We start from the raw sequence: 16,438 nt of genomic DNA on the forward strand, positions 1-16,438 counted from the left end.
TGATCGTGTGATTTGCGACTAAAGGACCCGTTGTGACAGTGTGTGTGTGTTTGTGTGAAAAGGCTGTGTAACAATATTTTACCTTGTTTATTTCGAGAAAAAAAAACAAGATTAGATGTATTTGAACTCACATATTGTAAGTATTTAAACACCCAAAAAAAGCCAGCCAGCCGCCAGCCCGCTCATAAATGCGCATTCGGCAAACAATACGAATTACACAACTGCCACCGCAAAATCACAATCACATGAACACGTGTTTCACCCCTTCACGGGGCATCTTCAGGAGTTATGTTACACCGATTAGTGCCAAACACAGTCTCTGTGTTTGGCACTACTGTGTAGACTGGCGGGCTGACCGGCGGTGCACTTTGTTGCACGACTACCACTGCATGTGCGGAAGTGGCTAAATATTGGTCCTTTTCTTACTTATGATATAGGAACATTATGACATACATAAATAAATGTACAATTGGTTATTTTATTAATAATATATTATTATAAAAAAAATATTAGATACTTCCCTCTATCATTTCAGTGGACACTCTTCTATCAAATCTTCCAATCTAAGTAAACTTTGTATGTAAAAAATCGGAAAAAACGATAATACCACTCACTTATACATTAAAAATATTACATCAGATTACAAGAAGCACTATAAAATGTATTACTATTATCATGTTTATATAACAGAATAGGTAACTATGTAAATAATAATACATTTAAAGCACTGAACAGAACATTCTAGATAAACAAAGATTAGAAACACTTGTACCATTCGCATCACGTACTCTGCAACAAAGTTTCGTGATCGGGCAACTGATTTCCTTCTGTTAGTGAAAACCCCTAGAGGTCCAGTTGCATCGCACTGCTTGTTTATTTAAAGAATACTGTCTCTACATTACGTTTCTGTATTTTCTTAACGGTTTTTATTTCTGCAATGCGAACTGTGTGCTAACAAGGAGATATATTTTAACAATAGATATGCCCGCTATCACGCCTGTAAGGAATATGACCTAGTCACATATTTTATATTTTATAGTATTTCTCAACCATCTTATTATTGTCAGCTGATAGACGCCAACTACAGGGCATAGACCTTTTCCAAAAATCGCCACGACGACCGGTACTACGCTAAACTAAGTCGTGGGTTCACTTAGTGGGATATTCAACCCACATCTACCGGCTCGTGGTCACCACTCGAAACCTTTCGACCCCAACGATCATTAGTAAGAAAAGGACCAATATTTAGCCACTTTCGCATATGTAGTGGTAGTCGTGCAACAAAGTGTACCGCCCGCCAGCCAGCTAATAAATAAACATAACTCCTCAAGATGCCCCGTGAAGGGGTGAAACACGTGTTCAGTGATTTAATGGTGGCAGTTGTATAATTCGCATTGTTTGCCGCATACGCATTTATCAGCGGGCTGGCGGCACTTTGTTGCACGACTACCACTGAATGTGCAGAAGTGGCTAAATATTGGTACTTTTCTTACTTAGGATGGACTTCCGCAAGGTATCATCTGATTCCATTAAATATCCAACGATCATAGGGGTTACATAAGGGGCACCCCTAGGTAACATACATACATATTTAAAGTAAAATATTAAATTGTTCACTTAAATTTTAGGGTTTTAGGTATAAATCACTAAGAAATTGTTAACTGGGCGCAGTAAATAAATTTATAAGATGTGATATTTGCGCTTGTTGATTACTAGACGGAGATTTTATATTAGGTCTTATTTTGAGCGCAGATTTATTTTTTGTAAGTAAAAAACTTTACAGCAATAAATTTAAAATTATTTTAAAATGTAGATCGAGACGGTAACAATAGTTTTCTTGTCCGTTTGATTGACTTTTGTTTTTTTATATCTATCATAATTTGTATCGCTTTGTGTTTTTTTTTAAATGTTTTTTTAAGCTTTTACTAAACGATAGTTGGAAGAGTGTTGCCGCTGTTCGATACGGACCTTTCTTTTCCCAGTTGCGAGTCACAAAAACGTTTTATCGTTATTTACGATTTCTCTTATGAATAAATACATCTAAAATTTATACATATAAACAAAACATTTTGGAAGTTTTTCTCGATTATACATTAGTTGGTACATTATTTTATTTCAAGTCGCTGCCCAAGCGCTACAGACCGTTAAATGCCTTGAGATTTAGGACAATGTGCCGGGCTAACTCATCAAAAGATTCGGCCGTAGATTTTTTTCTGAGGTCCGATTAGTTGAACGGAGGTATATTAAGGTTTTCACATAAGGTCACGTTGTTACGTCTTTTGGATTCGAATCGGGAGCGGTGCTGAGTAAGTGGTGAAAAGTGTGTACTGTGGAGCCGTCACGTGGGCAAGTAGCGTTGTCGATTATTTTAAAACGGTGCAGGTATTGCTTGCAGTACCCGTGATCGCTTAGTATAATTTTGGTATTAGATTTCTGTTTCCTCACAAAGCAATACCGTCAAGCGAAATTAGATATAATAATTATTTATCGCAATTATTCAAGAACAAGACTTGTAAAAAAAATTAAAATTTTACAGACTTAACCCTTAATAGCCTAGAGTTTCAATTTTGATACCAATCTTTTAAACCAAATGTTCACATTACTATTAGTTTTTTTATTATAGGTTGGCTGTACCTATTTTACTGTTGTATAATATTCTTTCCAACGAAATTAAAAAAAAAAATCTATTTTTCCCTTCATCTAGACCCTCAAGCACACACAGTAATATTAAAAAAAAACTACTTTCGTAAATAAGGCTGTTAAGGGTTAACACGTTCACTGCGGGCCCAATTTTGAAGAACTTTCAGCTGGTGCGGCTGAGGTCGAATCAGCCTCAAGCTGAACTTCCTAGTAGTGCGGTTGAGGCCTTTTCTGCCTCATGTTTCGGTTGAGTGTAAACAGCCGCCGCACTAGAGAGAAAACACGAGTTTTACGCGCCGCACCAGTGCAAAGTCTACCATGAGGCTGAATCGGCCTCAAGCCGCAGTGAACGTGTTAAGACAATGCAAGAGTGAAATATAAATGCTGACTGCCATTATACGAGATGTGATATAGAATTGACGTTTACAGTGGAAACATTTCGCTTGACATTCAATCGACGTGCGCGGTCGACTACACCAAAACGGCCTATCCATATCGCGATGTTCATACATGAATCATTTATATAAACGCAATTTCGATTTATTATACACTACGAGTTTTTTTATCATAAAGCAAGGAGTTCGAAACGTTCATATACAAGATGATTGGTTATTGGTGTAAAAGTTTATTTTTAGTTTCAGAAATAATGAACAACGTAATGATAAAATAGTATGTTTTTAAAATTTCGATTACTAACAGATATTAAACTGCAGACACTGTACTGTTAGATATAATTGACGTGAGGCGAGAAATACAACAATGAAATTTCTCTATAACCTGCAAAACGATTGAGGACCAAGAAGAGTGAACGTCATCACCGTGCAAACGCTTTGGTTGGCAGTCAACCAGACTATCCCACTTTCTAATCTAATATCAGTCTTGATAGATGGTCATTTTTCTTTAAAGCAATTGTTCTCAAACAATTCATACACAAAATCAGTCCGACGTAGCCTCCGAAAAATGAATGACTTAAACTTAAAATAAATTGTTTCGATTTAGTATGTACTACCTTTTATTTATCATCAATTTTTGACGATATATTTACGTCTAATACAGTGATTCCCAAAGTGGTCTATATCGACCCCTAGGGGTCTATGACAACCTGCAAGGGGTCTACGTCAGCGAAAAAAAATTTGGGGGTCCATAAAATGTAAATGGGGGTCCACGATATTGGATCTCAACACATACACTGATAGTACCTATTTACTTACATCATACTATCTTATAATATCAAAATATTTACATTATTTATAAAAGTACCTATGAAGTGAAAAATTATGTTCATTTAATGGTACGTATATTTTATCTAATATATACAAAATTTTATTTTGAGTAGTTTTAATTTAAATTCAATTAATAAATGTATAAATTAACATGTGTTTTTACTTTAAGTTTTCAACACTAAACTTCACTACAGTGGTAAGTAGGGGGTCTACCCAACACGGAAAAACATGGCAAGGGGTCTACGACACAAAAAAGTTTGGGGAACTCTGGTCTAATAGATGCAGGCGTTACTTTGCGGAAGTCCGTCCTAAGTAAGAAATGGACTAATATATAGCTAATTCCGCTGTTTGGCACTAATCGGTGTAACATAACTCCTGAAGATGCCCCGTGGAGGGGTGAAACACGTGTTGAGTGAATTAACAGTGGCAGTTGTGTAATTCGCTTTGTTTGCCGCATACACATTTATCAGCGGGCTGGCGGGCGGTGCACTTTGTTTTACGACTACCACTGCATGTGCGGAAGTGGCTAAATATTGGCCCTTTTCTTACTTATGATATATAGGAACATATTATGACATACAAAAATAAATGTACAATTTTTTATTTTATTAATAATATATTATTATTGAAAAAAATAGTAGATACTTCCTTCTATCATTTCAGTGGACACTCTTCTGTTAAATCTTTCAATCCAAGTAAACTTTGTATGTAAAAAATCGGAAAAAACTATAAGACAACTCACTTATACATTAAAGATATTACATCAGATTACAAAAAGCACTGTTAAATGTATTATTATTAGCATGTTTATATCACAGAACAGGTAACTATGTAAATAATAATACATTTAAAGCACTGAACAGAACATTCTAGATAAACAAAGATTAGAAACACTTGTACCATTCGCATCACGTACTCTGCAACAAAGTTTCGTGATCGGGCAACTGATTTCCTTCTGTTAGTGAAAATCCCTAGAGGTCCAGTTGCATTGCACTGCTTGTTTATTTAAAGAATACTGTCTCTACTTTACGTTTCTGTATTTTCTTAATAGTTTTTATTTCTGCAATGCGAACTGTGTGCTAACAAGGGGATATATTTTAACAATAGATATGCTTGCTATCACGCCTATAAGGAATATGGCCTAGTCACATATTTTATATTTTATAGTATTTCTCAACCATCTTATTATATTCAGCCGATAGACGCCTACTACAGGGCATAGACCTTTTCCAAAAATCGCTACGACGACCGGTACTGCGCTAAACTAAGTCGTGGGTCCACTTAGTGGGATACCCAACCCACATCTACCGGCACGTGGTCACCACTCGAAACCTTTCGGCCCCAACGATCATTAGTAAGAAAAGGACCAATATTTAGCCACTTCCGCATATGCAGTGGTAGTCGTGCAACAAAGTGTACCGCCCGCCAGCCCCTTGATAAATGCGTATGCGGCAAACAATGTGCCAAAAACAGAGTCACTAATCGGTGTAACATAACTCCTGAAGATGCCCCGTAGAGGGGTAAAACACGTGTTGAGTGATTTAATGCTGGCAGTTGTGTAATTTGCATTGTTTGCCGCATACGCCTTTATCAGTGGGCTGGCGGGCGGTGCACTTTGTTGCACGACTACCACTGCATGTGCGGAAGTGGCTAAATATTGGTCCTTTTCTTAGGATGGACTTCCGCAAGGTAACGGCTGATTCCATTAAATATCCAACGAACATTGATTGCACAACCTTAAAATCGTATGGGTTACATAGGGGGGTACCCCTAGGTAACATACATATATATTTAAATTACAATGTTGAATTGTTTACTTAAACGATAGGGTTTTAGGTATAAATCACTAAGAAATTGTTAACTGAACGCAGTAAGCAAATTTATAAGATGTGATGTTTGCGCTTGATGCTTGCTACACGGAGATTTTATATTAGGTACCTATTTTGTGCGCAGATTTATTTTTTGTAAGTAAAAAACTTTACAGCAATAAATTTAAAATTATTTTAAAATGTAGATCGAGACGGTAACAATAGTTTTCTTGTCCGTTTGATTGACTTTTGTTTTTTATATCAATTCTAATTTGTATCGCTTTGTGTTTTTTTAAATATTTTTTTCCGCTTTTACTAAACGATAGTTGGGAGAGGCATTGCCGCTATTTGATATGGGCCTTTCTTTTCCCAGCTGCGAGTCACGATAGCGTTTTATCGTTATTTACAATTTCTCTTATGAATAAATACATCTAAAATTTATACATATAAACAAAACAATTTGGTAGTTTTACTCAATTATACATCAGTTGGTACATTATTTTATATCAAGTCGCTGCCCAAGCGCTACTGACCGTTAAATGCCTTGAGGTTTAGGACCATGTGCCGGGCTAACTCATCAAAAGATTCTGCCGTAGATTTTTTTCTTAGATAAGTTAAACGGAGGTATATTAAGGTTTTCACATAAGGTCACGTGGTTATGTCTTTTGGATTCGAATCGGGAGCGGTGTCTGAGTAAGTGGTGAAAAGTCTGTACTGTGGAGTCGTCACATGGGCAAATATCGTTGTCGATTATTTTAAAACGCTGCAGGTATTGCTTGCAGTACCCGTGCCCGCTTATAATAATTTTGGTATTAGATTTCTGTTACCTCACAAAGCTATACCGTCAAGCGAAATTAGATATAATAATTATTTATCGCAATTATTCAAGAACAAGACTTGTTAAAAAAAATTAAAATTTTACAGACTTAACTCTTAATAGCCTAGAGTTTCAATTTTGATACCAATCTTTTAAATCGAATGTTCACATTACTATTATTTTTTTATAGGTTGGCTGTACGTACTTTACTGTTGTATAATATTCTTTCCAACGAAATTAAAAAAAAAATTATTTTTCCCTTCATCTAGACCCTCGAGCAAACACAGTAATATTAAAAAAAAATCACTTTCGTAAATAAGGCTGTTAAGGGTTAACACGTTCACTGCGGGCCCAATTTTGAAGAACTTTCAGCTGGTGCGGCTGAGGTCGAATCAGCCTCAAGCTGAACTTCCTAGTAGTGCGGTTGAGGCCTTTTCTGCCTCATGTTTCGGTTGAGTGTAAACAGCCGCCGCACTAGAGAGAAAACACGAGTTTTACGCGCCGCACCAGTGCAAAGTCTACCATGAGGCTGAATCGGCCTCAAGCCGCAGTGAACGTGTTAAGACAATGCAAGAGTGAAATATAAATGCTGACTGCCATTATACGAGATGTGATATAGAATTGACGTTTACAGTGGAAACATTTCGCTTGACATTCAATCGACGTGCGCGGTCGACTACACTAAAATGGCCTATCTATATCGCGATGTTCATACATGAATCATTTATATAAACGCAATTTCGATTTATTATACACTACGAGTTTTTTTTATCATAAAGCATGGAGTTTGAAACTTTCATATACAGGATGATCGGTTATTGGTGTAAAAGGTGTAATCTATCCAAAAGGTTTTATAAATAATGAAAAACGTAATGATAAAATAGTATAAGTGTTTTTAAAATTTCGAGTACTAACAGATAGTAAATTTGCAGACACTGTACTGTTATATATAATTGGCGTGAGGCGAGAAATACAACAATGAAATTTCTCTATAATCTGCAAAACGATTTAGAACCATGAAGAGTGAACACCATCTCATTTCTGGACTTTTAAAGCTGTATTGGTAGGATTACTTAAAATTACGCTTGGTAGAGAATTGAATATGATTGATAAAGATGCAAACGCATTGGTTGGCCGTCAACCAGACTATCCCACTTTATAATCTAGCACAAGTCTTGATCGATGGTCGTTTTTCTTTAAAGCAATTGTTCTTAAACAAGTAATACACAAAATCAGTCCGACGTAGCCTCCGAAAAATGAATGACTTAAACTTAAAATAAATTGTTTCGGTTTAGTATGTACTACCTTTATAATTAATTTTTGACAATATATTTGTCTAGATTCAGGCGTTACTTTGCGGAAGTCCATTCTAAGTAAGAAAGGGCTATATAGCTACTTCCGCTACGCAGCAGTTGCCGACTCGGTGTTTGGCACTGGTCGGTGTAACATTACTCCTGAGGATGATCAGTTGAAGGGGGAAACACGTGTTGAGTGATTTAACGGTGGCAGTTGTGTAATTCGCATTGTTTGCCGCATTTATCAGCGGGCTGGCGGGCGGTGCACTTTGTTGCACGACCACCACTGCATGTACGGAAGTGGCTAAATATTGGTCCTTTTCTTACTTAGGATGGACTTCCGCAAGGTAACGCTTGATTCTATGAAAAAATGTTATCTATCTTATTATTATTATTATTTTAACCATACGATGTCCACTGTTGAACATAGGTATTCCACGTAGATTTACGATAAGACTGGTCATCTATTTACGTTGTTTGTGTCATGCTGCCTTTGTGGGCTCGTCATATCCACTCCAGAATCATAAGGTCCTAACAGCCACATGTTCTGTGCCCTATGTAACTTCTTCAACACAATATAAACTTTCCAATGCTCTAAACTAGTTATGTTAGTTTTGTTTATCTATGAGTCTCCTTATTTTTGATATTATGTCGCTATTATTTAATTAAAAAAATATATTTACTATATATATTAAACATGCCATAATGGGTCAAATGATCTTTTGTATTGAAAATGTAAAATGATACGACTAGCAATTATTTAAAAAAAATTATTTATTTGTTTGTAACAGAATTGGTTAATATAATACTTTGAGCTCACTCTGTGTTTGGCACTAATCGGTGTAACATAACTCCTGAAGATGCCTCGTGGAGAGGTGAAACACGTGTTGAGAGATTTGGCAGTGACAGTTGTGCGATTCGCATTGTTTGCCGCATGCGCATTTATCAGCGGGCTGGCGGGCGGTGCACTTTGTTGCACGACTACTACTGCATGTGCGGAAGTGGCTAAATATTAGTCCTTTTCTTACTTAGGACGGACAAGATAACGCCTGATTCCATTAAATATAATACTTTGTTTAGTTGTAATAAATATATTTTAACTATTTTCTTGAAAATTATATTTTGTACATTTAAACAGGAAACATAGTAGTCATGTATTTCAAGCCGCTTTGATAGAAATATATGTCTAGGTGTTGGTATGATTGTTAAAATGTAATATTGAAATGTTAAACATAGCAAGAATAACGTGGCGTACAAATTGTACGAAATAAAACGTATTTTCCATTTTCTCTACGACTCAGATCGACTCCGCGATCCCAATATCAATGTATAAGGAAAAAGAAGGGGCAATTTTCTGCCAATTTACTTACAGATTGTTTCGGGCTTTGTTTGTAAATATATATATATATATATATATATATATATATAAAATATTTACGAGACGAAAATAGTTTTTTTTTTTTATTTATTATCAGTTCAGAAATATAAAAACATATAACATCAGTTTAACATACATATATAAGAAAGTTAACTAAAAGGTTGACAACCACTCAAAAATATTTTTTATGTAATGGTCCCACAAGATCAATGAACTGTGGTAGCCCAGCGGTGGTGGAGTGGGACTTGCGGTCGCAGGTCGCGGGTTTGATTCCCGAGCTCTGCACCTAATAAGGAGGCCTATATCTAACAATGGACGTCCTGTTGAAATGATGATTATATTAATATATACCAGGGGTGGTCATACTGCGGCTTGCAAGCCACATGCGGCTTTTTTAACAATTATTTGTGATTCCGATTGATTATCGAATTATTTCAATATTTAAATTTATGTTACCTATGTCAGCTCCTGGGAAGCCGAAACGAATTACTAGTGTGAATAATTATTATTATTGTTCCACCACATGAGCGAAATCCAAATACCGATCATAATTAACTAACCAGCATCTTAAGGGGCACACCTAGTGTGAAATTTTCAAAAAATCGATTTTTTTTATATTCATATTTCGATAGGTTATACCTTTAAAAATAACATACTAAAATTCTGAATCGATATCTTAAATAGTTTTTGAGTTACAGCCATTTAAAAGAGTAGCCGCTCGGCAGTTAGGTAGTTGCATTTGCTACGGGACATACCTGAGCTACTGTTCGGAGTCTACCGTCTTTCCCAACCTTTGCAAATAGGATTCAGGTTTCTATTGTGAGCCTCCAGGTATCAGCAATTTAGTGATGTGCAAAACTTGTCACAAGGAAATTACTTTTAATCAAGCAAGTCCAAGAGGCTTGGGGTTTAAAATAGCTATCATTTGTGAATGTGGTAATTCGTACATTAATTCTGGACCAAAGGTCGATAATGCATTTGAAATAAATAGACGTCTTGTAGCTGTGATGCGTCTTTTGGACGTCGGAATAAATGGGATCAATCTTTTTTGCGGATTAATGGATCTAGCAAGCAAATTTTACCATCAAACTTTTGATGGATGTTTTAAAAATTTGTGGACAGCTTCTTCAGCTCAACAAGCCCTTTTTGAGGAAGAGGAAGGTGAAACATATGGGCCTGGAATAGCAGATTAGCTGTAAGTATGACTTTAATCCATTTATAACAGTGAAAACGATCATTTTATCTTAAAACGCGTTTTTCTCGAAACAGCATTTTTCGAATTTGCTGGAGTGATTACTCGGAGACAAATGATCCGATCGCTATCAAATTTTTTTCACATCTTCTCTATATAGTTCTCCATACGATGACCCTCCAGTTTTTTGATCTGATCAAAAATTGGATTTTGGTAGGCCAAAAACCACCAAAATTTTAGGTAAAATTTAACTTTTTTTTTCTACATGCCGCCGTTTTGTCAATTTTTGATTTTTTGATTCGTCTGAGGGTCATCGTACAGACAATATGTTTTTGTTTAATGAGAATTTTTTTTTTTAGGTTTTATCAACGGAGAAGGCTGCAATCACTCCAGCAGTGGAGGACCTTTTTTTTGGCGCCGCCGGAGATCGCGTGTTATTTCAAAAATATTTAATATATTATTCCAAAAATTATACTGTGTATTCTCAAAACATGTATAAATATACCATCAAAATTTTAAAACGATTGATCCACTAGTTTTTTTTTTATTAATTCCCAAAAATCGCCTTTTTTCTGGCTGTCACACTAGGTGTGCCCCTTAAGTATTATTAGGAGTGCTGTCATATACGTGTGCACATATCTCACTTCAATACACATATTTTGTAATTTTGTTTAAATAATTTAAATAAATATGATTTTTGTAATAAAATATTCTCTTGCGTGTTTTAAATGCATATTCAATTGCGGGTTGCAAAAAATTTTAAATTTAGAAAAATGGCTCACAATATCAAAGAGCTTGGCTACCCCTGATATATACCATAAGGGTAATATTTTATTGTATATTTAATATATACATATAGAGATATGTAACAGAATGATCGATGTAATACCCTGTATATATAAATATACATACAAGATGTCCCGTATAGCCATCGAAAGTTGAGAAAAAAAAATTTAAAAAAATTCCAATTCGTCAGCAAAATATGTATTTTAAAAAACACGTTTTTATTGACCTTTCTGTACTTTCACGTGCATGAGCTGTGGTAGCCCTGCGGTAAGAACTTTGATTTGCGATCGTAGGTCGCGGGATCGAATCCCGAGATACATTAAATATTTGAACAATAAATAATGTTGCAAAATAAAATAGTAAGGAAACCTAGAATTTAGTGGTTGAGGATGGATGTATGGCTAATGGAATGAAAGAGAAAGACTGGGAAAATTGTAGAACGAAAGAAACAGTACCACAGATAAGATGATATATGAAAGAGAAGAATGATAATAATAAAAAATATGAATAAATTACTAGAATTAAAAAGTCCCTGTCCCACACGAGATAGGGGAACTAGAGGTCCTCAACAGCGGGGACCACAATAAAAAAAAATCCCGAGATACAGTCTTATATACGATACACACTTTATGCAGTAATTACATAGGATTACTCATGTTCACAATAAAGTGTTCATAGTATAGATACTCTTTTTTAGCTCTTGATTACCTAAATATTATGCACTCCAGTATTATTCATTAATGACAGCCTGTATAGAAACTATATATTCGATTATCTTCAATAACGCATTACCCGTTCAATAACAGTAAAACGAATAAAAGTAAATATAACCTACACGTGTTTATTTTATAAAATGAAAACTGAACAATAAACCTGTCAAATCGAGTCCGCCATCTTGAAAGAGGTTATGACATATACTATCATTTAAAGTTTAAAGAATTCGCTGTGACATGAAAGCTTTTAGTCACCTTATATGATAAAGGGGTGTGGCGTATTGAAAGGTTCTGTCAAGCGATATGTCGTATGGCCTTCGATAGTTGAGCGATGAGGTATCGACCGTACTACGTCTGTAGGGTTGTACAAAATTAGTTTTTTTTTTAAAACTCCAATCAAACACATTGCATTAAAATAAAAATAAATCCGATTTTCTTAAATTTATATTTTTAAAATTTCTCTTGCTAGGAAAATAAAGATTGTCGAAGCTTTCAGTTGAGATAAGTTAGAAACTGTGTACGGTTTTAAAATATAATTCATGTTCAAGTGTGTTCAGCCAACACTAGAAGTAGACATTCCCCAAAGGTAGCTCCAATGACCTGGTTTGCGCATTCATCGAATTAACGCAACCTCGAATATTACATATACACAGGAGGCCCTTAAAATGCAATGTTAGATTGCCAAATAGAACGATAAAGCAAACTTTTAAAATAATGTCGGTAAATAATTATTAAGTATAATTTCGCTTTGGAGGTACTAGAGCGAGAGGTAGACCTAATGCCAGATGGGCAGACGAGATCGTGGCCACGACAGATCAAGGATAGTTCCAAGTGGCCAAAGAAAAAGTGAAATGGAAAGCTTCGGAGATGGCTTTTGCTCTGAGTGGATCCATATAAAATTAACACAAAATCATCAAACTATTATTTAAAATTACTTATTTGTAAGTGATTTGTATGGAATGTAATAAAGCTTTTATATTATCACTGGCTGATCCCGCAAACGTTGTTTTGCAAAAAAAATATTTTTAATTTTTAATTTAAAAATAAGGGTTGATCGTAGAGGGGTGAAAATTTAGGGTTGTATGTATTTTTGTATGTTGTATCATAAAAAAATAAAAACAAAAAATTTAGTCAAAAAAATAAAATAAAAATTTATGGGTGAACAACCCTTATCACTTAGGGGTATGGAAAATAGATAGTAGCCGATTCTCAGACATACTGAATACGCATGTAAAATTTGGTAAAAATCGGTCAAGCCGTTTCGGAGGAGTTCAAGTTCGAACACCGTGACACGAGAATTTTATATATTAGATCATTATAATTTCGCTTGACGAGACCAAAATATCAACTGGGTATATATTGACGTCAAATCAATTTGGGAGCCCCGGATGTTTTAAAATCTCTCTTAATAATATATGGCACATTGTAACTTCTTTAGTGTTTCACAGTATTTTGTTGGTTTTAATTTAAAATAAGTGTTTTAATGTTAAAAAATTGAACAATGGTAGCTCTTCGGTAATGACTGCGACTTTGATTGTGGGACGCCAGTTCAATTCTCGGTATACAGTTTTATGTATTTCACAAATGCATTAAATATATAGGATTAGTACTGCTCACAGTACAGTTTCCAGAGAATGTTTTTTTTTTTTGCCCCCTTTTATTGGAGGCCTCTCGTGTTCCCCTAACATGGGTAAGGTTAAGGTTTTTAATATTTACAAACCAGATATTAAAAACCTTAACCTTATCCATGTTAGGGGAACACGAGAGAATGGTTGGCAGCGTCCTTTACGTACCATTATGCAAAGCCAAGCCTGGCATATTGTGGTATATCCTTCCATAGATTTTTAGATCTTTGGGGGAGGCCTTTACTTTGCAGTGAGCGTCTATATGCTGAAAAGATATTAATGTAACGGGGGGAGGGGGGGGGAAATGAATTATAGAAAAGCTAAGTTGTAGCATGGCATAAAAATGTTGAGAAAAAAGAAAATATCTTCTACCTAGTTGGACGCCACCTCAGGTCGAATCTACCGTATCGTATATTCCACTAACAGTTTCATTCTAGTATTTATAAAATTACGCTTTTCCCGCATTCATATAATTATATACACAAGTGATCCGTGTAAATATTATGTTGATAATTATATAAAGAAATAAATAAATGAATGAAATTTTAAAGTCTGCTTTTTTTTTAACACTACATTTTTTTTGAGACAGCTAATAGCAACGTCTTGGAACATCACGGTACAACAATGATATGACAGAAGCGGCCAGCCAGCGTTGTGGCGGCATTTATCAAACGCAAGCGCCATATGGGCGGCTTCTTTTTCGAACAACTGTTTCAACTTAAACCTTATTTCACGTATTTAAAGTTTACAGGCATCCTGACAGCACGGAGTATCGAGTGTTATACAGCCATCATAGGAAGAAAGGCCGTAACTAACACTGTAAACTAGACCTACATATAAAATAGCTTGTTGGAATATGAAATAAACTTTCTTGTTACGATAGCAAAGTATATAGTTATAGGCGCAGGGGTGTCAGGCCTAGGGGACGCCAGGGTTTCATTGCACACGGGCGCTACACGAGCTAGAGGCGCCACTGTCGTAAACTGTCATTAATTTATCAATAAGATAAAAACGACATAGATACTTATCGAAAGGCTTCTATAGATATCTATGGGGGATATATTCAATACACTTGGCAGAAAGGTTTGCGATCGCTGTGTGGTATTATGGTACGCAGAGGATGCTGCTATACATCCTCTGGCAACTTATTTGTTAGCAGTGCAATATATAGAAGACTGTAACCCGGCAAATGAACCTGCGAATCGCAAGACACAGTTCTCTACCCCTGGACTACCAATGTTCTAGGACAGGGCTTCTTAAACTTTTGTCATTCACGACCCCATTTATGATTGCGAGTTTCTTGACAACCCCATACAAATATAAAAGAAAAATGAATTAATATTTTTTGATGATTTACTTATAAGGTAGCAATATACTATATGCACATGAAAATATATAGTTTTAGAATTCGTTTTGTAACATACAAAAATCTGAAATTAAAAATCCCACAGAATATTATAAAATTGAATTTATTATAGTTTCAAAAGTAAATGTGGATTCTAGCCGTCTTAATTCGCTCGAATATATTCAAGTATAGTAGTAAAATGGTATAAATAAATATTTGACATTAAAATCTCCTGACCCTAGAATTTTGCTTCGCGACTCATAGTTTAAGAAGCCCTGCTCTAGGACATGAATAGTAAATTCAAAAAGTATATGTAATAAGTATATAGTTTTATGTGATATTCAACTACACCGAACTGTTCTATACAGACATTTGATAAGACATATTGTAAAGTTAAGAAATAGAACGCTAGACTAAAAGTTTAGTTAACTCCAGACTGCTGATAACTGCGGACTGAACTCTCAAACTCTCTCTGAACTCGCTTCAAGCAAAGCACCACATTTTCTCTATTCGTCGTATAGTCTACACTCTTTTGTATATATATATATATATATATATAAATATATATATATATATATATTTACATATATATAAATGTGTATTAAAGCACAATTACACACAGACACACACACGCATGCACTTAAAAGTTAAATAATAATAAGCTTCAGTCTCTAATAGCTCTAACACTAACATTATTTCAAACACACAACACAGTAGTGTATGTGTGTGTATATATTTAATCTTGTATATGTTTATTTGTTGTATCTTGTATTTCATTTGCTGTCAATGAATAGATGGCAATTTTTTTTAAAAAAAAATATACAGGGTGATTAAATGTACGTGTACATTTACAGCAGTGAATTTAAAGATCATTTTCCGTCAATTACATATAAAACATCTCACCATAACACCCGTTCTTACCTCTCTAACCGCGAACAACGTGGTCAAACCGAGGTGGGATCCGGATCCATCCTTGGCTCGCCTGTTGTCCACGCTGTTGTCCCAAGCCGCATACACAACATCAACACTACACAGCTCTACTCGGGTAGAGCAGTTTACTACGTGCAAACGTCATCGTACAACTGGAATGTGTCTGTCCAGTTTTTGTTTTATTATTAAGTTCACATACCCTTCCGCTTTGTGAACTCAGTTCCAAGGCTGTAAAAGCTTCCAGGCTAACAGCATCAACTTCAATCGAAACCAAGTAGTATCGTACATCTGATCCAAAAATCAAGTGTTTTCAGAAATAATTATTAACGTAATGATAATAAATTAAGAAAAACGTTTTTTAAATTCAGATATCTATGTATTAAAATTATTTATTGTATACCATTTGTCACTGTACATTTTGTATTGTCAAATGTTACTGGCCTTTTTAATTTCAAAAGAAAAATATCAAAGTGATTATTTTACACAGAATGATTGGAAATAGGTGTAAAAATTTTAAATTTTTTTCTGAAAAACGAACTATACACTTACAACTTTAAAGTTTTTATATCTATAAGCAATCACCCTATATAATTGGTTAAGTTATTATGTGTTACCAATACTAGATAATAGAAAATTATTTGTATTATTGCTTCTATTCCTGATTAATGAAAGAATAAATTATTAAA

This window comes from Battus philenor, unplaced genomic scaffold (genome assembly GCF_028537555.1).
Source record: "Battus philenor isolate CCGP_79_NKW_IND1 unplaced genomic scaffold, ilBatPhil1.0.hap1 SCAF_22, whole genome shotgun sequence".
Classification (NCBI taxonomy): Eukaryota; Metazoa; Arthropoda; class Insecta; order Lepidoptera; family Papilionidae; genus Battus; species Battus philenor.